At 43.1% G+C, this 23049-nt stretch overlaps 1 protein-coding gene across 2 annotated transcripts in view; it reads right to left on the bottom strand.

The window, feature by feature from the left end:
- Positions 1-23049, bottom strand: part of LOC141540231 (S-adenosyl-L-methionine-dependent tRNA 4-demethylwyosine synthase TYW1-like) — a 206252-nt gene that overhangs the window by 164547 nt on the left and 18656 nt on the right. The gene's annotated exons all lie outside the window — the stretch shown is intronic.

The following is a 23049-nucleotide window of genomic DNA, read 5'->3' as shown; positions in this document are numbered from 1 at the left end:
ACTAGCTACAATCCAGCCACAGATAGGATTAATTCAAGGTGGTCAAGGAGGGAAGGCCCAAGACTTTAAGGAGACTTGGGAAACGCTTCTTAAAGAAGGGGGGGAGTTTAGGTGGGACTCAAAGGAAGCCAGGAGAGGGGATGGGGCGGGAGGACACATATTTTGGGTTGGCGGACAGCCAGTGAAAATGCCCAAGTTGAGGGATGGCCCAGCTTGTTGGAGCAAGGCAAGGAGGCCACAATCCCCGGGTCCAAGAGGAAGGAAGACTAGAAGAGGGGACAGATCATGAAGGGCTTGAAAGTAAGACAGGCTGGACAGAAGAGGGAACTCCTGCCGTTAACTGAAGGGGGCAGAGCTGGGCTCAGGGAGCTTGGCTGGGCTGGGCTTAGGATGCCCTGCAGGGCGGAGACACTGGAGTCCAGGTGTGAGGGGAGAGCAGGCGTCACAGAGAACACCAAGGGACTGGACACGGGGGAGAGAGAGGATGGCGAGCAGAATGTGAGCCGGCCATTTTGGACAAACCAGAGAAGTGGGGAAGAGGGGAACGCTCACGAGGATGGTTTCAGAAGTCTCTGGGAGAAGGAGGGCTAGTGACTGGGCTTATCCCCAGCTCACAGCTGAGAAGACCGATCCAGCTCCCCCAAACATATTCCTCCTGCTTCTCCTCCTCTTGAAACCCTCCCCAGGGACCTCCTCCCCATAGCCTCCCTCAGCCTCCACCTGAGGAAGGGATTCCACTCTTCCTCAAATGTTCCTGCTGCATTCTTTGGGGGTATCTCATGGCATTTGGAGCTGGAGGAAACCTTTGAAATCACCTCGCTTGACTCCCTCATTGTACAGGCAGGGAAACTGAGGCCCAGAGCAGTGACACGGGCAGTGGGCCATAGGGCTGAAGCTGGTTGGCATTTAGGCAGCAGATGGCTTCTTGCCGCTTCATTCAGAAACCAAGAATTGAACTTGGAGGCACCTGGGGCGGCCACCTGGTCCGACCCGAACAGAAGGAAGGCGAATGCCTTTGCCCTGGTCTCATTCTACTTTGTGGAGCCTTGTCCACACATCCTGTCCCCGCGGGTAAACCATGAGCACCGGGGCAAGGACTGCACCCTCAGAGCTCCAGTAGCAAGCCAGTGTTTAATAAACATTTGCTGAACAACATTATCAACTGTCATTACTAAATAGTTGATAAAAGCTGGAATTTATATCGTTTACAAAGTACTTTAGAAACATCTTATTTTATCTTCACAGGGGTTACAGATGTTACTACTGTATAGATATTTACATATTTTATAGATTTCTAGATAAGGAAACTGAGGCAGAAGTTAACAGATTTGTTTGAGGTCATCTGCATTCGATCTGCATTCGGGTCTTCAGGCCTGTTAGGTTCTTACTAAGTGCTAATAAGATAATGAGATATTAGGTTCTCACTAAGTGCTAAGTCAGCACTTAACAATTCTCTAGTTCTGGCCTTTGGGAGGAGTTTTACTTGTGAATTTCTGGGGAGGAGCTTGCATGCTTAGGAGGAGCAAGTTCATTGGTTGAAGTAATTTTTCCCAGAAGCCCTTGCATTATCCCACGCCCATTCTCTGGGAGGATAAAAGAGGGCGGCTCTCCAGAGATTGAGAGTCTTGTCTGGGCCAGACCTGAGGCAGCTCTCTGGAGGGAGAGAAAGAGTCTCTACACGAGGTCAGAATTGGCGGCAGTTAATGACAGCAGATCTCCTCCCAGAGCGATCGGCAGCTTCTGGAGACGACAGCACATTACATATTGGCGTTCACAACGTGGGGCGAGGACTTTTGCTTATCCTGACAAGGACTTATTCTGAGCCCTTCAGAGGAGCTAGCCCGGACCATCACACAGGCCCAAGACTGCATGCTGTGCAGGCCAGCCGCCCAAGTGAAACTCTCTCACCTTCTGAAGAGCGCCATTTCCACATACAACTATTAATTAAGTTATTATCCTGGCTCTTTAAAATGCCACTGGAAAATCCTGAGCCCAGAGGCAGGAAGGCCAATCCCTGACAAGCCCTCTGCCATGACGGATCACTTGCCTCCTTCTAAAAGGTCCTGCAGGACGGCGGTGCTGCCGGAGGGACCTTTTCATCCCTCTCATCTCTCATTTGATCTCCACCCCATCCTAGGAGATGAAGAACAAAAGGTCACCTCACACTGAAGTTCAGAGAAGCCAGGAAGTTATCCAGCCCAGGAGGGGAAGAGCCGCAGCTGGCACCGGGGCTGGAGCACCAGAGCGCCAGGCGCCTCTCACCCAAGCTGAGAGCCGGGCCAACCATCATGGGAACTACATTGGCCCTGTGCTAGGAAGTGGCTCCAGGCCCAGGGCCTCTGCCCCAGGGGTCTCACTGTGAGTGATACATGGGGAAAGTGCCAGGGTGCCAGTCCTGCGGCTGGCATTTACTGCCTATTTGACCCTGAAGGAAATCACAGCCTCTACCCTTTGGCTTCCTGAAATGTAAAATGGATGTTAGTCTGGATGAACAAATGAACAAAAGAAAGAAAGAAAAAGCATTTATTTATGCCTTTGCTACAAGTTTTCTATCTTTTGCTGTACTAAGCACCAAAGCCAAGTAAAGTGGTCCCTAACCTCCTGGGGCTTATCTTCAATCATGGGAAGAGAGCGGGAGGGGAGGGCTGGGGGACTCTGGGGGTCCCAACATCACCACAACACGGTGGGGTTGGGAAGACAGGAAAGCACACCGCAAGGACTGGATGGACCCTCAGTAGCCATGAGGCAGACGCCCATCGGATGGGGCAAAAGGCAGCTCATCAAGACTGCCAAACATGCTCTAAGAGATAACACCAGGCAGAAATGAGGCACTGACCCACAGCTAACACCCTATACCAAGATAAGGTCAGAATGGGTTCATGATTTAGACACAGTGATATTATAAGCAACTAGAAGAACAGGATAGTTTACCTCTCAGACCTGTGGAGAAGGAAGGCATTTGTGGCCAAAGAAGAACTGGAGCTCATTATTGAACACAAGATAGATAATGTTGATTATATTGAGTTAAAAAGTTTTTGTACAAACAAAACTAATTCAGACAAGATTAGAAGGAAAACAATAAACTGGGAAAACATTTTTACATTCAAAGGTCCTGATGATAAAGGCCTCATTTCTAAAATATATATAGAACTGACTCAAATTTATCAGAATTCAAACTATTCTCCAAATGATAAATGGTCAAAGGATATGAACAATTTTCAGTTGAAGAAATTAAAATCATTTCTAGTCATGTGAAAAGTGCTCTAAATCACTGTTGATCAGAAAAATGCAAATTAAGACAACTCTGAGATACCATCATACACCTCTCAGATTGGCTAAGATGACAGGAAAAGAATGAGGAATGTTGGAAAGAATATGGGAAAACTGGGGTACTAATACATTGTTAGTGGAGTTGTGAACTGATACAACCATTCCGGAGAGTAATTTGTAACTATGCCCAGTGCACTATCAACCTGTATCCCCTTTGATCCAGAAGTGTCTCTATTGAGCTTGTATCCCAAAGAGATCTTAAAGGAAGGAAAGGGACCCACATGTGCAAAAATATTTATTGCAGTAGTGGCAAGAAACTGGAAACTGAGTGAAGAATGGCTGAATAACTTATAGTCTATGAATGTTAGGGAATATTATTGTTCTATAAGAAATGATCAGCAAGATGTTTTCAGAAAGGCCTGGAGAGACAGGAACTGATGGTGAGTGAAATGAGCAGAACCAGGAGATCATTATATATGTCAACAGCAATACTGTATGAGGATGTAATCTGATGGACATGGCCCTCTTCCACAATGAGATGATTCAGACCAGTTCTGATGGTCTTGTGATGAAGAGAGTCATCTACACCCAGAGAGAGGACTATGGGGACTAAATGTGGTTCACAACATAGCATTTTCACTCTCTCTGTTATTGTTTACTTGGATTTTATTTTCTTTCTCATTTTTTTCCTTTTTGATTTGATTTTTCTTGTACAGCAAAATAATTATATAAATATGTATACATATATTGGATTTTAACGTAGATTTTATCATATTTTACATATATTGGATTACTTGCTCTCTAGGGGAGAGGGTGGAGGGAAGGGGAGAAAATTGGAACACAAGGTTTTGCAAGGATTAATGTTGAAAAATTATCTGTGCATGTTTTGAAAATAAAAAGTCTTAATTAAAAAAAAAAAAAAAAAAAAAAAGTTGACACTGAGAAGTTAAGATCCACATGAGCTAATGTAAAATGAGATGACCAGAACCATGACAACACCCTCAACACCTGACAGTGACAACTGGAAAAGAATCCAAATGGAAGGCCAGGAAATTACAGTACCCATGCCTGTCCCCAGAGGGATGAAGGCAGCAAGTGTAGAAGGGGAATTCAACAGTTAATGTCACACTTACCAACATGTGGTTTGCCTTCTTGGCTTCCCCTGCTCCCCCCTCCCCATCATCCTGCATCTTTATTATAAGGGACAACATTCTGGGAAGCGAAAAGGAAGAAGGAGACACACCAGTAAAAGTGCTCGGTGCAAAAATAGAAGCTGCCATTTTATTTAAAATTTATTTTAAATAAAAATATATAAATAAGTAAAGTTGTCAAGTCTAGTTCAAACTCAAGACCAAAGTCTTGAGTCCAGAGAGGAACACCCTATAAACCATTCTTCTGCAAAAACTACATCAGTTCACACTGATCAAGAGAAGAGAGAAAGAAATTCAGAGTTTGTTTCCTGCCCCATCTTCCAAGGCATTTTTTTGAGTGACTCCCTCAGGAAAGCACAGGAAGTGAAAATGCACAGGCGATGGGGAGCCAGGGTTGTGAAATGAGTAGAGTAGCCTCACACTATTAAGTCCGCTTTGCAATAAAAGTTGATGTTTCAAATTACTAAATATAGTCAAAGTGCAAAGTTAATGAAGAATTTTGCTGCTGTTAATACGGTTTTTAACCACACATTTCCAGATGGATTTGAAGAAACTCAGAAACAAAACATCAATCATTTGCTCTCATCTCCTCCATGGCATTCAAGTGTTTGGTAGAAACCAAACAACTCCTTTATCTGCTATTCTAATTTTTTTTTTTTTTTTTAATGCTTTGGGATTTGTTTATTTAATTTATAGATTTGAAAGCAAAAGGCAAAAGCAAGAAGGGGAAGTCGTATCATGAGCCAGCCTTCACCTTGGGGTGACTTAGAGCCTTTGAAGTAGATCCTCAATGTGATCATGTGTTTCCACTACAAATCATGTGCAAATTGACTAAAGGCATCAATACTTATCTTTGAAAACCTTGGCCACCAACAAAAACAAAGGCCTCTGGTTCACTTCTTCCAAAAGCAACATAAATCCCAGAGTCAAACAGTCCTGTGCCCCTGGTCCTTGGCCTCTGATCACTGTACAAGCTCTACAAATGTCACAGGAAGATTTTTTTAGTTTCTGAATTCCTCATGGTGAGGTAAACAGACTTCTAAGTCTGACCAGGAAACATTTTCTGGGCCAGTTGATAGGATAACTTGTTGATTTATAAAATATAAACATTTTGATGGATGGATGGAAGGAAGGAAAGGAAGGAAAGGAAGGAAAGGAAGGAAAGGAAGGAAAGGAAGGAAAGGAAGGAAGGAAGGAAGGAAGGAAGGAAGGAAGGAAGGAAGGAAGGAAGGAAGGAAGGAAGGAAGGAAGGAAGGAAGGAAGGAAGGAAGGAAGGAAGGAAGGAAGGAAGGAAGGAAGGAAGGAAGGAAGGAAAGGAGGGAGGGAGGGAGGGAGGAAGGAAGGAAGAAATATGGCCAACGAATGAGGTGCCTCCCCTCCCTTCAAAGCAAATAGGAACCAAATGATAATCAAACATTTTAATTGCAGAAATGTCAATACCCTTCACAAGGCTTGACCAGAATTTGACAAAGAGCCTTTCTTTTCTTTTTTTTTTTAATTTAATAGATTTTTATTGATTCTTTTTTAATCTAGATTTTTCCCTGTAGTCCTCCCCTTTCTTTCTTTCAAATAATCATTTCTTATAACAAAGAATTTTTTAAGTAAAAAAAAAAAGAAGAAAACAGAAGAAGGGAAGAAAAAAAATTAGGAACATATCAAAAAGCAAAAGTCTGATGTTGTTTTCCTATTCCACCACCAGCTCCCTCACCAAGGAGCCAGGGGCGTTCTAGTGCTCCATGGCCTTGGCAGAAACGGCAGTTCCAGGGCCCATTCGGGCTTCGTCCACAGCTGAGGTCACATCATATTATAGCTCTGGGAGAAAGTTAACAGAACAATGGGAGAGAAACCCTCCCTATTTAAAAAGTTTGAGGACCACTGATCTAAGGCATCTGAAGGGAGGGAAAGGAAGGCAGAGACATCAAGAAACATCTGCTTTTTCAGAATACATAATTTTTAACTCTCAAACAGAAGGTCAGCCATGACATTAAAAAAAAATGGGAAATGCAATATGGCAAATCCCAGCTTCTTGCTTGTCAGGAAGGTCTCATACCTGGAGAGATGCTCTAAGTCACTCAGAAAAAGACTTAGACCCTTCCCCATCCTCATATGCCTATACATCCCGAAACGTGAATTGGAAGGATAGGAGCTGTGATCACCAAGTGTGAGGAGGACAAGAGTGAGGTTCAAACCAAGCTGGAGGCCACAGCTTCAAGGCTCTCTCTGGGGCTTAAGTGGCCTGGACTCTTTAAATCCACAAAGAGCCTCTCTTCTCCTATATCTAGACCGGTTTTGAGCTGCCATGCTGGATTCTAAAGAAACTGCTAAAATGACCAAGATGCACTTGATCAAGATGCAGAGGGAGGCTCCATGCGAGTCTTCCTCTCTTATTGCCACAAGTTTTTTCAGTCTGCTTCTTGCTCAAACCCCCTGCTGCTGTCTCAGAACACAGGCCATCTTTCCACACTCTTCTTCCTACTGCCATTAGGGCAATCATTGTGGTTTCTATGAGATTCTGATGTTTCCACAATTTCAGTCCAAAAGGTGCCACTGGAAAAATACTGGGGTCAAAAAAAGAAACCCTACCAATAAGGCAGTGATCAGCTTGGGATCCCTGAAAGCATCGTACACTTTCCTAGAAAGTATCCAATTTATTCCCCATTTAGTCCTAGGCCTAGAATCCTAGTCCCCTATTACCTACACAAAGGAGCGGCTTTCAAAAATATGGAAAAATCCATGGACTAACACAGTGAGCCAAGTGTGAACACCAGGGTTGGAGAGATCTCCCTGGTCCAAAGACCTTGTCCAGTCCTCCCATTTTGTAGAGGAGGGAACTGGAGGTCAGAAAGGTTAGGTGGTACAAGGGCAGACCAAGGAATCAAATCCACAGATTCTCATGCCAAACCCATTCATCCTCCCATTGCATCCACTTGATTATGGTCTCTATTAAGCACTGATCACACACTACGCTAAATAGCGCTGATACATAGATTAGGAATGAAACAATCCCAGCCTGAAGAAGCTTACACTTTACTAGAGAGAAATAACACATACACAGATAAATACATTTCTTTCTTTATTTAGTGAAGAACTAAAAGCAAGAACTGAAAGGAACTTCAGCTAATAGATGGGACTTGAGCTGAGCCCTGAAAGGAGCTAGGGATTCCAAGGAGCAACAAAGGGACTGCACTCCAGGCATGGAGCGCAGCAGCCTCAGCAAAGCAAGGAGGCAGGAAAGTGTATGGGGAATGGCCAAAAGAGCAGAAGACCTAAAGGGGAATAACTCGAAATCCCCCTGCAGAGGGCCTGAACACATCCCATGAAAGAGGTGATCATCAAAGATAAAATGAATAACTTGAATGAAACAAAGCTTATAATCTTTTCAAAAAACAAAATGTCAGAGGAAGAAGATCTAGAATAAACAGAAACATTTAGAGCAGCACTTTTTATAGAAGGAAAGAAGTACAACCAAAGGGGTTGTCCACTGATGGAGCAACCGAATATGGCATGAGTGTGAGGGACTATTATTATGCCCTAAGAGCCACAATAAAAATTCAGAGAAACATGGAAAGACTTGTGGGAATGGTGCAAACTACAAACATGAACCAATCATTTTATGATACCCCTGAGTCCTGATCGGTGCAGACCCTCCATGACTTCAGAGGATGGAGTGAGAATGAACATGCTTTCCCCACCTTGAAGCCGAGGAATGACTACAGGGCGGAAGGATCTGTGCTGGGCAGGTGGCCTTCTTCATTACAAGGGAAGGTTCCCATGGTGAGGGGGGACCAGGAGGATACCAAGGAAAAAGGGGCAAGGGAGGGCAGCAGCAAATCTTAAAAAAAAAAAAAAAAAAAAAGATATAAGAGAACAGAGGAGACTGACAAGGTGGAAGCTCTTTTCCAGCAACTTTCAATAACCTCAGAAGAAAAAAAAAAAAATTACATACCAGATATAAACTCACTGCAGCTGAAGCCACGAGATAACAGAAAAGCCTCACGAATTAACAGAAGGACATAGACGTTGGGAGCTCCCACTCACTCTCCTCGCCCTTCCCGCTATCCATTCCGGGTACTGGGCGCCATGAGCACAAAGTTCCTGACTCAGAACTGAGAAGTAGTGGGGAAGAGGACCCAGAACACCTCCCCCAGCAGCACCTTAGTCCGGATCTCCCCCAGCCAAACAACAAATGACTCTGTCCAGACACAGATGAAAACCAAGGGGAAAGAGATGCAGAAGTGATCTCAGGGTCCGGGTGAGGAAAGGAAGAAACCTCAATGACTGGGCCACTCCTCCTCAAGGTTACTCATGGCAGCTGACCCCAAGAACCCTCAGCTCAGGAGTCTGAGGATGTCCAGCTGCTGGGACCAAAGAGAGGAGAAAAATCAGAGCTAAGTGACCAGGACTACAGGGGTACCAGAAGGAGGAAAAAACAAATAGTCAATCATGAAGGAAAAAAAAAAAAAAAAACATAGAAAGATGGATTAAATGAAGGCAGGTTGGGAAGGGTTTTAAATGCCAAATAATGGAGTTAGTATATTATCAAACTAAGGGCAACGGAGGCCACTAAAGCTTCTTAAGCAAAAGAGACCGAGCCAGGACTGGATTATAGGAATAACACATTAGCAGCTCTGGGGAGGGGGTGTTAGAGAAGGCACAAAAGCCAACGAGACGAGAGAGCAACGGGAAAGCTAACAAAGACTAATCAAGAGAGACAAAGCAGTGTGCATGCAGAAGGGTGTACGTGTACGAGGGTGTACATGCAGAAAATCTTAGCGAGGGAGAAGGGACAAGACTTCTGTCTAGGAAAGCACATACATATGAGAAACCTTGGAAATGGGGAATGAACAAGACTTGGCGACAGATCAGATGGGGGAGGAAGAAAATGAATTGCTGATCTACTCTCTCTTGGGTGATCACAAATTTCTCGTTTGGAGGCCCTACTATTTTCTGAAGCCTGATGTAATCAGCCCCAAGTATCCACAAACAAGACTATCTAGGAAAGCGCACCTCTAACAAATATGGAGTTGGATAATAAACCCTGACTTTTGGAAAGGACAACCTCAATGACCCTCACAAACCCCTTTAGAGAGCAAAGTATCACTGCCCTGACTTCTGAACCTGGAGGATAGATGAGCAAAGTCATCACCGCAATCACATCTCTTAAGGAAATCTTAACATATGAGTGGGAGGCATTTTGGGTATCCTGAAGATACTGTCAATGATCCCTACCTCATTCACCTCACATGATCTCAAGGGAGTCAGACACTTATTTTTCCTTAGCTTAGAATAAAGGGAAAAGTAAATAACTTAAAACATACAACATGTCTTGGGAAGAAAATAGATGAGACCAGAATAAGAGTCAGCCAACATTAGCAGATTTTAAGAGAAATAGTTTTCATTTCTATAAGACAAAAATAAAATTCTCAGATTCCCCTGCCCGCCCAACAGAAGGTCCAGGATTGGCACAGGGACTTGCAGCGAGGGTCATCTGATCACCACTACTAGAGGGCACTCACCAAGCACAGCATCACTCAAATGAGAAGGGGACATCAAAGAAGTTGAGAGGACCCTGCAACCAGTCACCAAATACCCTACGATACAAGTCATTTCTTGGAATCTGTTTTCTCATCGTTAAAATAGGTACACTACAACTTCAGTTGTACAAGAAGTCCTTGATAAATTCAATGCACTACGTAAGCATGAGCTTTATAATAATAATAAAAGAGAGCCAAGAAACAAAGCCTTCCCTTCCAGCTCTTCATCCCCCACAATTTAACTGTAACCAGCATTTAATGGCAGGGGCCAAGTTTACCCCAAGAACCATTACAACAATTCTTTAAAATATTTGCTGTTCAGTTGTTTTCAGTTGTGTCCAACTCTTTTGACCCCATTTGGAGTTTTCTTGACAAATATACTAAAAAAGTTTGCCATTTCCTTCTTCAGCTCATTTTACAGATGAGGAAACTGAGGCAAAGTGAAGTGACTTTCCCAGAGTCACCCAGATATGGGCTCAGATGAGTTTTCCTAATTCCAGTGTCACTATCCCATTACCCATCATGTTTGCTATATCTTCCACCCTCTTTATGTTCAGAAACATAAGAACATATCAGAGTAAGGACTGCACACTTTCACCTAGGCCTGAATCAAGTATTGCCTAGATTAAAAGTCAACTGGCAGAAAAGGCCGTGGAAACCATTGAATCAAACGCTTCACCACTCTGAGAAATCTTCATGTGATGATGAAAAGGCAACAAGAGCACCTGGCCTTGGCAGTGGTACCCCTAGGGAAGCTGGTTCAAAGTCTACCTAACCTTTGCAGAGCTGGCTGGTCTTAAGGATAGTGTTTTTAACTAAAAAATTCTAGGCACCTGAATCTGGCATAAGGCCGCCCCAGGATCAGGCCACAGGCCACCTCTTGGGCCATCTTTCCCTTGGTCCCCACTTGATGGTGCTACAGTGGGAGGACAAGCCAAGAAGTGTCCCTGGGTGAGGTCCCTACCCAACCTCATCATCATTAATCCTGGAAGCTTGAGGAAGGCCCAGCCCAGCCCTGAGCACCAATAAAAGCTCCTGGTTTCTGTCTTCCCTCCTGAAAAAAAACAAGTCTTACATCAAATAGCTGCATTTTATGAGGCAAAGGGAGCCCTAGAGAGAGTCCAGAAAAGAATCATAGAGTGATTAAATGACCATAAAACAAGATCTTTAAGTTACTGGCCATAACCCTGAGGAAAAGTACATGCATCCACACTCCAAAGAGAAGCTAGGAAAGGACTAAGCAAGGACAGGGGCAGGGCTCGTGCTCACCAGGAAGAGAGAAAAATCCTTTGACATCATCACCCTGACAAAAGCCAGCAAGTTTAATATGTGACCAAACAGATCATAAGGAAAAATGTCCTGGCTTGAGGACTCACAAGCCCTGAAATGCATTGCAGCAGTGAAATACAACAGTCCAAAGGAGGCAACCAAGGCCTTCCCCGAAGGATAGCGTCCAGCATAGGGCACACAAGGTGGAATACATCCAGCAGACACTGCCTTGGCTGGGGAGGGGGATGGAAAATTCCACCGGGGGAGGATTAACGGAAGGATGAGGCCCAAAAGGGGAGCAGTTTGGTACCAGGCTCCAAACACCAGAAGGATCACCTTTTTTTTTTTTTTTTTTTTTTTTTTTTTTTTTTAATTTTTAGGCTGGGGTTAAGTGACTTGCCCAGGGTCACACAGTTAGGAAGTGTTAAGTGTCTGAGACCAGATTTGAACTCTCGTCCTCCTGAATTCAAGGCTGGTGCTCTATCCACTGCGCCACCCAGCTGCCCCAGGATCACCTTGTCAAGGAGGATCTGACTTGGCTGGCTTGGTCCAGAAACCAGAATGAGGAGAGATGGGCAGAAGCTGCCCATGAACACTGAGGGAAATTCAATGGGGCAAGGTGAGAAGTACTGGCATCCCACTCATAGAAGTCAATGGCCTTCCATCTTTAAAGTTCTTCTGAGTATTAGGGAACTCTAGGGACTCATAGTCCTCCTTACAGAAAGCACCATTCCCCAAAATGCCAGTGCCTCTCCTCACAAGATGCCGGAAAGGAGTACTTCCATATCCACTCAGCAAAATCTTTACTCCTCGAGAACTTTCAAAAAAAACTGATCATTGAAAATTCCTTTTTTCCTGTTCCTATTGAATAAAAAAGCAACTGGCTTAGCGGATGGAGAGCAGGTCTGAGTGTACAAGATCTAGATTCAAGCTGCCCCTTTGACAAAAACGAGCTGTGAGGCTGGCAAATCAATGAATGGACCTGTGTCCTGGGCATCTCTCTAAGGTTGAAGCTGGGACCAATCTGCTTTGGTGGAGGGAGTCAATTCCTTATACAATGAAATCACAGCTCTAGAACCCCACCTCCAAGTTAAATTTTGTTTTAAAAAATTAGAAGACTCAATCCAGTATAGAATTTGAGGCTCAAGGTTTCTTGGGAACTTTCTACAGGATGAGGCTGAACACACGTCCTTGGGGCAAGGATCTCTACCCACAGCTCCTAACTTGCAGTCATACCCCAACCAATCCAAGGACAATTACTTTTTAGTAATATTTCTTTAAAATAGGAGGTTCATTCCTTGCTTTGCATCCACATAGTCATTTAAAAGACACTTACCTTGACCCCCACCTGTCAGCCATTTAAATCAGAAGACCTGAGTCTGCTGTTGTGCACATGGGAATCTGTCACTTATTTAATCAAGAAAGAAATTAAAAGCCTATCCCCAGGAATCAGAAAATTGGAAAATACTATTCTCCATGCTTGTTTCTCAAGAAGTCACAACCATAGGGAGCTGTCCACAATCTTGCTAAGCCATCCTTCTTTGTCACTTTCCATAGACCTATAAATGCTGAAAGAGCCTTTGGAAGTAATCTACCCAAAAAAACCTCCACAAGGAAGTGACCTCGGCAAAAGGGATCCTTAACCTGGCATCCATGTTTATTTTTCATTTCAATAACTGTATTTCAATGTAACTGGTTTCCTTAATGATCCTCTTTGTTTTGCTTTATGAATTTAAAAACACTATTCTAAGAAAAGGGTCATAGGTTTCATCTTTCTGCCATGACAAAAAAAAAAAAAAAAATTAAGAAGTGCTGAGCTACAACATCCTGAAGGAAGATCCAGACCCTTCTAGGAGCAGAGAACTCATCACCTCCCTATGCATTCTACTACTGGCCAGCGCCAACCGTGAGAAGTCCTTCCTGATGCTGAGCCAGAATCTGGCCTCCATTAATATATGCCCACTGGTCCAGTTCCTATCCCAGTACTCTGAGTATAGCAAGTATTCTGGTAAGTGTCCCCTACACCTGAATCTTGCTCTACCCTCTGAAACGACACAGAATAATAACTCCATCTTCTTCTTATGGAGAGCAGCCCTAGTCTGTGAAATGCCAAAGATGCCCTTTCCCCGCTCCTTGGACCAATCTCTCTCAATGTCAGGGAATTTGTTTTGCTTGATGGGTCAGATTTGTTACATGGATTTTCTTTTTCTTTTTTTTCTTTTTTTCCAGAGCAGGAGGGAGAAGACATAAATGCTTGTTAATTGAAGAAATTAAATTTAATTTTCTGGAAAAAAAATGTAATAAGCTCACCAGAACTGTACACAATACTCCAGCTGTGGTGTCTGCCACGCAGAATCCAACGAGATGATCGTCTAAAGCTTCTTGGTACTGAAAACGCCGCAGAGGAGAGGGTGCTCTCGCTTGCCCCTGAATTCCCTTTCCTCACCTTCCCACGCAGCAGGCAGAGGGCTGGACTGAGAGGTGGACGACCACACTCCAGGTCTGGTTCTGCCATTAGGTGGTGGGGTTACCTTGCACACATCACAGACCCTGAGTCTGTGAAGAGTTTGGGCCAAAACTCTAAAGTCACATGAAGCCTCCAAGGTTTTCTAAGTATCCATCCGACTGTCTCTCACTGGTATAAGGAAAACTCCTGGATTTTCAGGACCAGGCTGGAAGCAGGATGAGGAAACTGAGGCTCTGGGCAGTGAGGTCAGAGTTAAAGATGATCTCCTGACTCCAGGCTGGGGCTCTAACCATTGGGCAACACTGTCTCTCAAACACTAGTTCCTCCCTTTGTAAGAAAAGAGAAAAACATTTCTGTTTGTCCCAGGATGTCCTGCTTCAGGAAAAAAAGAGCATGGTTCAGAGAGCAGCGGGCCAGGACTGGCCCATGTACATCGCTCCATGTGACTGAGATGCAGGTGCAACAGTATCCTCACTTTACAGAAGAGGAAACTGAGGCAGAAAATAAACACTACCCAGCTAGGCAGTGCTCAAGGTAGGATTTAAACGCAAGTCTCCCAATTCCAAGGCCAGTGTTCCATACACATCATCACCCTGGTAAAAGCCAAAATAAAATGATCCAGGAAATGCTGTAATTTTTGATATTTTAAACTAAAAATAAATTAATATCTGCCTGGTCCCAATTTTAATGGATCCAAATCCAAACCTCCCCAGGGGTGCCCTTCTTGTACGATAAGACAATGGCCTCTCTTTTCCCCAGCTGAAAACTGAAGGCATAAATGGGCTAGTGGGCAAAGGAAGGAAAAATGATCAGAAACTTGCCGATGCTTCTGTTTACACCTCACATTTTATAATTATTAAATCCAAATTAATTCAAGCTAAATTTATCAGATGCCTACTGTCCACCAGGCATTGAGGTTCCACCTTTATTATCTTAGTTGCCTTTAAGTAAACAAAAGAGTGTTCCCATTTTGCAAGTACAAATGAATTTCCTAAGTGCGTCTGAACTTCATCAATCTTATAATGCCCTTCAAAGACCCAAGCACAACCCGCTCTCTTCCGTGTCCTTCTAATAAGGCTGCAGGCCTCGTTTATGCTGACAAACAATTAACAGGACCACAGGTACCCAAGGGTTCACTCATTAATCTGGACATTATTTCTTCCACAGTTGATATCAGATTCTTCACTGGTATTACAGAAACGCCAGGATCTGCAAAACACACAGGGCTGATACTCAAGGTTCACATCAACACTTAATTGTGTTCAAACACTTTGCCTTCTTGGCAATCAAATACAATGCATCTGACACTATCCCAATCAAAATACCAATATAAGCTATTTCACAGGATTAGATAAAAGTCATGCTAAAATTCAGACAGAAAATGAGAGCTCTGATAAAGGCCGTGTTAAGGGGAACTTGCCATCCCACGTATCCAAAAGATTTTTTTTAATTGTTTAGTACTGGGGGTGGGGGTGAGGGGAAAAGGTGCCATGGTGAAGAATAGAGAAACAAATCAATGGAACAACTAGAGAACTAAAAACAGAATCCAGTGGATATAAAAAGTTGATAAATTCATGCTTCAAAAACACTGGGGAGAAGAATTATTATTAAATAACATCTGTTGGGAAAACAATAATGGCATGGCAAAAAAAAAAAAAAAAAATGATTTTAGGTCTATTCCCCAAACAATATACTATACTACAATAAACTCTAATCAGACCGATGTTCTCGAGACTAAAAACAAAGCCATTTTTTAAAACTGAAAGAAGGAATAATGTACACCAGCCAACTATGGAAAAGGAGAACATCTCTATTAATCAAACAAATGGAAGAAATTAACCACTCTGCAAAGCAATTTTCAACTATACCCACAGGATTATAACACTATGCATACCCCCTGATCCAGAAATAACACTGTTAGATTTATATCTCAAAGACAACCCAAAAAAAAAGGGGGAGAAAGACCTATTTGTACAAAAATATTTATAGCAAAAAAAAAAAAAAAAAAAAAAAAAAAAAAAAAACAGCTCTAAAACAAAAAAGAAAGAAACAGATTGGGGGAAAATATATTAAACATATCAGCAAAACCTCCAGAATCTCCCAAAAAATGATGGCTGAATGGCCCCAGTCAAGAGCCTTCAGTGGGAAGTTGGAGGCTCTGTTCCAATCCCACCTGATGTTACTTAATAACCATAATAACTACACTGCATCCTCTCTGGATCCTCACAACACTCTAAGGTAGCTATTATTATCACCCCCATGGGACAGATTCTCCGAATCCACTGACTTGCGTAGAGTCATACAACTAGCCAATGATTAAGGAAGGGTTCCATCCAAGATCTTTCTGGCTTCAGAAATAGCACTTTAGCTACACAAAGAAGGAAAAAAGGCCTATAAGCCCACAAAACGGAACTTCACATCATCTGTCTTTTAAGAAAAGACATTACAGGGGCAACTAGGTGGTGCAAAAGATTGATCCCTAGCCCTGAAGTCAGGAGTGCCTCCGTTCGAATCTGGTCTCAGATATTTAATACTTCCTTACTGTGTGACCCTGGGCAAGTCACTTAACCCCAATTGCCTCAGCAAAAAAGGAAGGAAGGAAGGAAGGAAGGAAGGAAGGAAGGAAGGAAGGAAGGAAGGAAGGAAGGAAGGAAGGAAGGAAGGAAGGAAGGAAGGAAGGAAGGAAGGAAGGAAGGAAGGAAGGAAGGAAGGAAGGAAGGAAGGAAGGAAGGAAGGAAGGAAGGAAGGAAGGAAGGAAGGAAGGAAGGAAGGAAGGAAGGAAGGAAGGAAGGAAGGAAGGAAGGAAGGAAGGAAGGAAGGAAGGAAGGAAGGAAGGAAGGAAGGAAGGAAGGAAGGAAGGAAGGAAGGAAGGAAGGAAGGAAGGAAGGAAGGAAGGAAGGAAGGAAGGAAGGAAGGAAGGAAGGAAGGAAGGAAGGAAGGAAGGAAGGAAGGAAGGAAGGAAGGAAGGAAGGAAGGAAGGAAGGAAGGAAGGAAGGAAGGAAGGAAGGAAGGAAGGAAGGAAGGAAGGAAGGAAGGAAGGAAGGAAGGAAGGAAGGAAGGAAGGAAGGAAGGAAAGAATCACAATATTTTAAGATTTTATTAGACTATCAACTTTAGTTCATCAGTTCAGAAGCGAATGGGAAGCTCACTAGTAGCTCACTAGTTGGTTGTGAAAAGGACTTCTGTGTTTATGACTCTGCTTCTGCTATTTAAGCACACCATGGTTTGTCAATATACTCAAAAGTGACTGGAGTCCTTTGGGCCAAGTCCTTGGGCCAAGGTTTCCTAAAAACCCATAGGGCTTAGATGGCCAATGGAGAAACCGTTGCATCTCAAAACTCCATTTCTAATCTACCAATATGAGCTGAGTACTTAATAAGCAAAAGTAATATAATCATTACACTAAATGCTGCTTGAATTGAAAGTGTTGTCAGAGCAGGGGAAAGATCATCTTTAAATACAATGCATGCACATGCACTTAATTACTTCATCAAAAATTCCCAAGGAAAAAATTAGACAATTATTATTACTATTATTCATGAATACACTTTATAAATATGCTTTTAAAGGTTAAAGAACCAAGGAATTTCTCCAGGATCAGTCCTTGGCAAATCAGTATTTCAAGTTTATCACTGTCTCCCAGCTGTGAGAAAGGCTCCGTTTTCAAAGATGGCACATCCCTGATTAATAGTCATGGCCTTCGGGGCTAAAAATAGGTGCACTTGGTGCCACATGAAAGTGGCGAGCACATGGTGAAAGAATAAGGGAATAACTCTGAAGGACAGGACAGGAAGGCACAGAATGTTTGAATCCAGAGCCAAGGAAAAAGAGAAGGTCAGAACCTGCCGGATATCAGTCACTGCCAAGAGAGAATGGCCATCAAAGTGAATTATCTGGTTAAAGATCTCAGAGAAGGATGCAGGAAGATCAGAACCATCCAAACAAAACAAAACAAACACACTTAAAAGACCGGGCCAACAGGCTAGAAAAGGGGCAAAAAAAGGGAGAGGGATTATTAGTACAAAGCAGAGAAGGTCCAGGGCAAAGGACAATTCCTATTTAATATTTCATCTCCCCCAAGGACAACAGAAGAGTGAGATTACAGAGTAAGAAAATCCCCCTGTTCCTATTTCAAGAGGGCACAGAGCATAAAGAAGAGGCCTGGGGGCTGGAGCCTGAGCTAACAGTCCCATCCTGAGCCTCACTGCCCTCTCCCAGCTTTGGTTTCTCCACCTGTAAAAGAGGGAAAACAAAGGACATGCTCAACGAGCCTCTAGACAGCCAGGGAGGCAGGTGCTCTCAGTCATTCTGCCCCCATTTTACAGATGAGGACACCTGAGAGACTTAGAGAGAGGTCTGCAGACTGCCCACTGACCCTCCCCACAGGACCATCGAGGTGAGAAAACTGAGTTAGCCAAGACAAGGCAACACTTGCCTATTTCCCGAGGGCCTTTAGATGTCCACTTGTCATTCACTCCTTTCAGTCACGTTCAACTCTCTACCACCCTTGTCTGGAGAATCTTTTCCTTCTCTAGCTCATTTGACAGATGAGGAAACTGAGGCAAAAAAGCTAAACTGGCTTGCCCAAGGTCACACAGCTATTAAATGTCTGAGACTGGATTTAAACTCCGGTCTTTGAAGTGACTCCAAGCCTAGTACTCTGTACATTGGGCCACCTATGTCTGCCCTTAACCTAAATTCTTATGACAAAGACAGCTGAGTAATATTTACCAAATTGGTCAGAGAAGCAAGGTGGGAGTGTGGGGGAGGGAACTGGAAAACAGATCGAGAAGGAAGACAAACAAGCAATATACCTGTTAAGAAATCTGTGTAGCACAATCAACACTGATGCATCAGATTACAAAGAAAAAAAATGACAAAGGATGGTGGCCCAGCAGTACCAGAGATAAAACTCTCTTATAAAGCAGCAGTCATCAAAATTTGGCTAAGAAACAGAGTGGTGGATCAGTAGAATAAATGAGAAACAATGACGCAATACACAACAGCTATAGTAAGTTAGTATTTGATGAACAAACGCCCAAACTCCAGCTTTGGAGATAAAAACTCACCATTTCACAAAAATTGCTGGGAAAACTGGAAAATAGCATAGCAAAAACTCGGCATAGACCTCACACCCCATACCAAAATAAGGGCAAAATGGGTACATGATTTGGGCCTAATGAATGACACCATAAGCAAATTAGGAGAGCAAGGGATAATTTACCTATCAGATCTTTGGAGAAGGGAGGAATTTATGACCAAAGAACCACTAGAGAACATTATGAAAGGGAAAATGGACAACTTTGATTACATTAAATTAAATAGATTTTTGCATAAACCAAACCAACAGAAAGAAGATTAAAAGGAAATTACAACTGGTTTTTCTGATAAACAACCTTATTTCTAAAATATATTAAGAATTGTGTCAAATTTACGTTCCCAATTGATAAATGGTCAAAGGGTCAAACAGTCATTTTCAGACGTTGAAATTAAAGCCATCTATATAGGCATATGAAAAAATGCTCTAAATCATGACTGATTAGAGAAATGCAAATTAAAACAACTCTGAGATAACACCTCATACTTCTCAGATTGGCTAAGATGACAGGAAAAGATAATGACAAATGTTGGAGGACATGTAGGAAAACTAGGGTACTAATGCATTGTCGGTGGAGTTGTGAAATAATACAACCATTACAGAGAGCATTTTGGAATTATGATCAAAAGGGCTATAAAATTATGCATATACTTTGACCCAGCAGTGCCACTAACATAAAAACTCTTTTTATGGTGGCAAAGAACTGGAAAATGAGTAGATATCCATCAGTTGGGGAGTAGCTGCATAAGTTATGCTATGTGAAAGTAATGGAATATTACTGTTCTATAAAAAATGATGAACAGCATGATTTCAGAAAGTCCTGGAAATATTTACCCAAACTGATGCTGAGCAAAACAAGCAGAATCAGGAATACATTGTACAAAGTTACCAACAGAATTGTGCTATGATCAATTGTGAAAGACTTGATTCTTCTCAGTGGTTCAGTGATCCAAGGCAATCCCAATAAATTATGATAGAAAATGCCATCTGCATCCAGAAAAAGAACTATGGAGATGGAAAATAAATCAACACATGCTATGTTCACTTCTTTTTTCTGATATTTTTCCTCTCTCTTGTGATTTTTCCTTTAGTTTTGTTTTTTTTCTCTCCCATCATGACTCATGAAGAAATGTGTAAAAAGCTAATATACATACATGTATAACCAGAAAAAAATAAAACAGTTTTTTAAAAAAGGAACAAAAAAAAAGGGGCGGGGGGAGCTTTAAGTACACTAGATATAAGAAGTCAAGATATCCACTTGGCCCGAGCCAGACTTTCCCTACCTATGCAGGGTTGCTAAACATCCACAAGATTTCTTTGAGCTCTTAATAAGTTTAACACTTGTTATCATGGGGAGCCATTCTTCTATAGATTTAGAAACAAGGCTGACCAAGCCCATCATCTATTCCCTGCCTTCTAGGCCTTCAGCTTGATAGCCAATATGTGAATAAAGCCAGAACTTTACAAAGGGAAACCATGTAAAACAAAACCAACAGGGGTCTAGAGGCAGGGGCCATATCCAAGGGACTCAGCCCTTTGATGGCCACATGACTTGGGTCGGTTTCCTGCCCCTATATCCATTTCTGCAGCTCTAAGTGGAGATCATCAAGCTAGCCCTTCCTACTTCAAAGATCTGTTATTGTTAGGATCAAGCAAACCAAGGTAAAAGTTCCCTGAGAAGCAAAAAGTATTAGTATTCAGATCCAAAATGTTTTATAAACAATAATATTGTAAATGAGTGCTGATTATATTACAATATAAGAGCAAGCATTTTCATACTACCTCCTTCTAATGTGACAGGAATCAAAGAAAGTACTTTACAAATATCATTTTTTTGAGGTTCACACCAACCCTGGGAGTGAGTATTATTAGTATCCCCATTTTGTAGCTAAAGAAACTGGGGCAACCTAAGGTTAAATGACCTGCCCAGGATCATAAAACTACCTAGTGTTTGAGGCTAGATTTGAATCCAGGTCTTCCTGACTTCAGACCTCAAACTCTAGCCTTTGAACCAACTATATTATTGTTCTATTAGCTGTAATACTCAATTGAGAAAACATTGATTGCCAAGATATGAGAGCTATACATTTTTAGATTTTTCTTTTGTTGAATTTATCTTAAAGAGTTTTCAATACATTCAAAAGCAGTTATCACATTCTGAATATGATGCATGAATATAAATGAATATCCCACTTTATTATTTACAAAGCTGCTCTTAAATCATCTGAGAAATTTTAAATCAGGTGACCAATAACGTTTAAAAAAAAAATACTGGGCTTTGTGTTCATATCCCATTAGTCAGTTCAAGAAAAAAAATGAACAAAATTCATTTGGAAAAAAACAAAAGAATATCAAGGGAAAGGATGAAAAGACATTAAGGACCAAGGATTTCCAGCATTTCTAGAACTTAAATATATTATAAAGCAGCAGACATCAAAACCATCTGGTACTGATTAAAGAATGAAGAGACAAACCAATGGAACAGACTAGACAATGGAGAAGCAGAAACAACCGAACTCAATAACCCAGTGTTTGATAAAGTAGAAAACCTAAGTTACCTGGGAAAAAACTCCAAAATATTTATAGCAGCATTTGTCATAATAGCTAAGAATTATAGACAAATAGAAGAAAAGAAAGAAACAAATAGATGCTCCTCAACTGGGAAATGGCTAAACAAACTGTAAATGAACACAATGGAATATTACTTTGTTTTAAGAAAGAATGTGGAGGGGCAGATGATGCAATGAATGGAGCACTGGCCCTGGGTTCAGGAGGACCTGAGTTCAAATGTGACCTCAGACACTTAGCACTTCCTATGTGATCCTGGGCAAGTCACTTAACCCCGGTTGCCAAAGAAAGTGTGTGATGAATACAAAGAAACAAAGCTGTATCTAAAAGAACCAATAACAGAGCCAAGAAAACAATATACAAAGTGACTGCAACAATGGAAATGGAAATAACTACACACCAAAAAATCAAAAGGAAATGTAACAAATTGTACATTTCAGGTTGGGACTTGAAACAGAGATATGAGAAGGCATCCCTGGTGGAGGGGAAAGTCCTCAGACATTAGTTACACATTGTAAAGGTTTTGTCAACGCTCCATAAGTTGTGCTGACTTTTTCCCCCTCTAAATAAATACTATTTATGGGATGACTCTCTAGAAGGGAGGAATACATGGGATACAATGATGGTGGAAGAAACAGGTTTTTGAAACAAGCTTTCTCTTCAGAGTTCGGGCCATCCCTGCCCCCCCCCCCCCAGCTGGGATATGGAAAACTCAGGTTCAAAACAAGCCCGGGCCTCCTGCAGTCAAAGGGCCAGGGCGTGTGGACCACGGGATGGCTCCTTCCATCTCTCTCAGGGGCAGATAAAAACCCACATTCATAAGCAAGGAGTCAACCCCAATTGCTACAATTCTGATTTTTATTTCAGACTTGGGGGTTCATCTTGCAATTCAAATGGCTACAAGCAGAGGTTTCCCTGGGGAACTTCCCCCCAATATTTGCCCTCCGATAAGCGATTTGTCTGTTGAGCAGAGAGCATCTCTCGGGACTCTGCGACAACGAGGGGCCGCAAGTCCGCACAGCCTGAGACAGACAGCTCGGATCTCAGCTGCCCCTGGTTTAATAACGGGCGCCTTCCAGAACACAAAGACAAAACGACCCCGTCTCTCCCCTCCCCTCACCGCGTCCTGCAGGTAGGATGTGAGGCAGGCGCACCCGGCCCACCCAGAACCTAGCCGACATCCGGGAAATACCCCCCAAAACAACCCCCGGGCGGCAGGGGCATCCCCCAAGCACAAGGTGGGCCGCTGAGGGAGCGGGCGCCGGCCTTGTGGCCAGAAAGACCCCGCTCTAGCCTTGTCTCTGTTGCTGGCAGGGGAGTCACTGAGTCTTGGGGCCCCAGGACTGGAAGTGAGTGTCCCTCTATCCTGGGAATTCTCATAGCAACAGAATCGCAGGTCTGAAATCTGCAAACGGCCCCCCAAAAAGTCCTAGGGAGGCCAAGGTGAGGGAAGAGCAGCTCCTCCCCCTCAGGACTGCAGCACCCCAAGGGGGACAGCGTGCACAAGAGGAAGGGCCGGACTTCCCCCGGCCCAGGCACCGGCTTCCCACACGCAGCCCGGCCTTGAGCCCCCAAGGGCGGACAGTGGCTGCCTGCACCCGGGAGGCAGGAGGCCTCCGGAAGCGGGAGCCAGGCCCCTCCATCCAGGCCCCTCCATCCTCGCCGAGGGCTCCCCGGAAGCGGCCTCTTCCC

Source organism: Sminthopsis crassicaudata, chromosome 4 (assembly GCF_048593235.1).
Source record: "Sminthopsis crassicaudata isolate SCR6 chromosome 4, ASM4859323v1, whole genome shotgun sequence".
NCBI classification, from domain to species: domain Eukaryota; kingdom Metazoa; phylum Chordata; class Mammalia; order Dasyuromorphia; family Dasyuridae; genus Sminthopsis; species Sminthopsis crassicaudata.
This window is presented reverse-complemented; position numbering and strand designations above follow the sequence as displayed.